The sequence below is a fragment of the Seriola lalandi genome, unplaced genomic scaffold, assembly GCF_002814215.2.
Source record: "Seriola lalandi dorsalis isolate HSWRI2012SDOR001 ecotype SW California unplaced genomic scaffold, Sedor1 jcf7180001973550, whole genome shotgun sequence".
Taxonomy (NCBI): domain Eukaryota; kingdom Metazoa; phylum Chordata; class Actinopteri; order Carangiformes; family Carangidae; genus Seriola; species Seriola lalandi.
The window spans coordinates 1-1,887 of NW_019444216.1; the positions used below are offsets into that span (position 1 = coordinate 1).

At 37.6% G+C, this 1,887-nt stretch overlaps 1 long non-coding RNA gene across 1 annotated transcript; it reads left to right on the forward strand.

Annotated features, from left to right (window-relative positions):
* Window positions 1-15: 15 nt before the first annotated feature.
* LOC147820288 (uncharacterized) lies at window positions 16-989 on the forward strand. The gene is made up of 2 exons (XR_015436980.1): window positions 16-273; window positions 393-989. It is a non-coding gene; the product is annotated as an uncharacterized LOC147820288 (long non-coding RNA).
* The last annotated feature ends 898 nt before the right edge of the window (window positions 990-1,887 follow it).

Genomic DNA, 1,887 nt, shown 5'->3' on the forward strand with positions numbered 1-1,887 from the left:
AATAAATTGTCGATTATAAAAATGAAAACCTAAACAATACGAAATGTTTGACTAATATTGTATTTTTAAACACCAACAACTTCATTTTTTTTTTCATCTCAATATCCCCTGCATTGCAGGAAGTGAGCCTGAGATGAGGATGTCTTCCACGAAAGCTGAACTGACCAAATCATCAACCTATGCTACCTTCTCCACTCCTAAACCTACACAAAGTGCTAGTGTGCCATCCACAACTGAGCTGTACCGGACACTTCGCCTAATACCAGACGGCAGGTACTATTCAGTCACTGCTGTAATTAATATTCGCTGTATTTGGAGAAATTGACCTCTTGCTGGCTGTGTTCGCACCATGACACACATTAATACCATTAATCTGTATTTTTCGATGTCAGTTCCTCCAGACATTCAAATCGAGGACGCTGGCAGGAGTCCAGCACCACTGAAGATGGAGATAAACATGCACAGACAAAAAACAGATTTCGATGTGGAGACCTGAGTATCTTCTCTCTGGGTGAAGATGAGAACATTCTCACTTAAAGAACAACCAGTGCCTTTTCAAAAAAAATGTGTCTCCACAGTGGACTTTAGCATCAATCCATGAGTTCCATCACCACTGAAGAACACTTCATTTTTTGCAACTGTGTTTTTCATTGTTGCCTTTTTTATGGACATGCACATATCATTACTTCACCAAAGCTGATCAAATAAGAAAGCACTTTAATCTGACATTGTTCATTTATTTTCTTTACAAACAAATCAACACTGACAATTCAGACTCTAAGCTACAATCGGGGGGAGGGTATCTACCAAGTAGAGATTTGGACATACTGATTATATGGAATGCTTAAGTTTTAGTTTTAAACTAACTTTAATGTTTACATATTGTAAATGTATAAATTATGAGTTTTAATGGAAGCATACATTGACATTAGAATGATAATGATCTACTCTGCTGGTGTAACAGTACAATAAAGATATTTTTAATGAAATGCATTATTTTCTCTGTAATTTGTCGCCCACTAGTGTATTTCAATCGGAGTTGCAATCCAAAGTGTGAATAACTGGAATCCGGATGTCATCATCTTTGCTTTTGTCTCAGCATCCAGCCCAGAATCCCACCCACCGCTCGGCATTTATTTTTTCACAAAACACCTCGAGAATGTCGAGTTCCTCAAATCTTGTAGCCATGAAAAAAGTCGTGCAGCAGCTCCGGTTCGAGGCGAGCATACACAGAGTGAAGGTAATTGTTGGGGTTATTGTTTTTCTGCCAAATAACGAGAGAAATCTCGATCGTTACCCCGATCCGCTAGCAGCGCTAGCTATTGCCAGAGGCTAGCAGCAGTAAGCTAAGTTAGCCCATAGTCAACAGGCGTACCAGGGCGTTGCTCGAAAAGAAAGGAAGTATTTAAAAAAAAAAAAAAGAAGTCTGATGCAATGTTGAGGTAAATCAGACCTCAAGCTAATGGCAGCTAGTATATATCTAGCTATTGATTTAAAAATTACTAGTCCGGATTTATAACCTATCGTAACATCACTTAAGAGTAAAACTGACTGAATGGATTAAATGTTAAATCAAGTAATAAGATTAAAACAGATAAATATTAGGGGAGTATCACAGATATTCGAATGCAGAGGATCATCAATAATGGATGTTTTTGAAGACTCAAACATTTCAAGGTTTCATTAGCACATTCATGCACTTCATGCATCACATTGCATTTGGGGAACAAAACTAGGCCCTGCAACTAATTTGTGTTCATTATCGGTTAATCTTCGATTAATCGTTACATCCATAAACATAAATTAATTGTGAAAAATGCCCATCATAACTTCATAGAGTCGAATGGGGCATCTTCACGTGTTGTTTCGTCCAACCAACATTTAAAA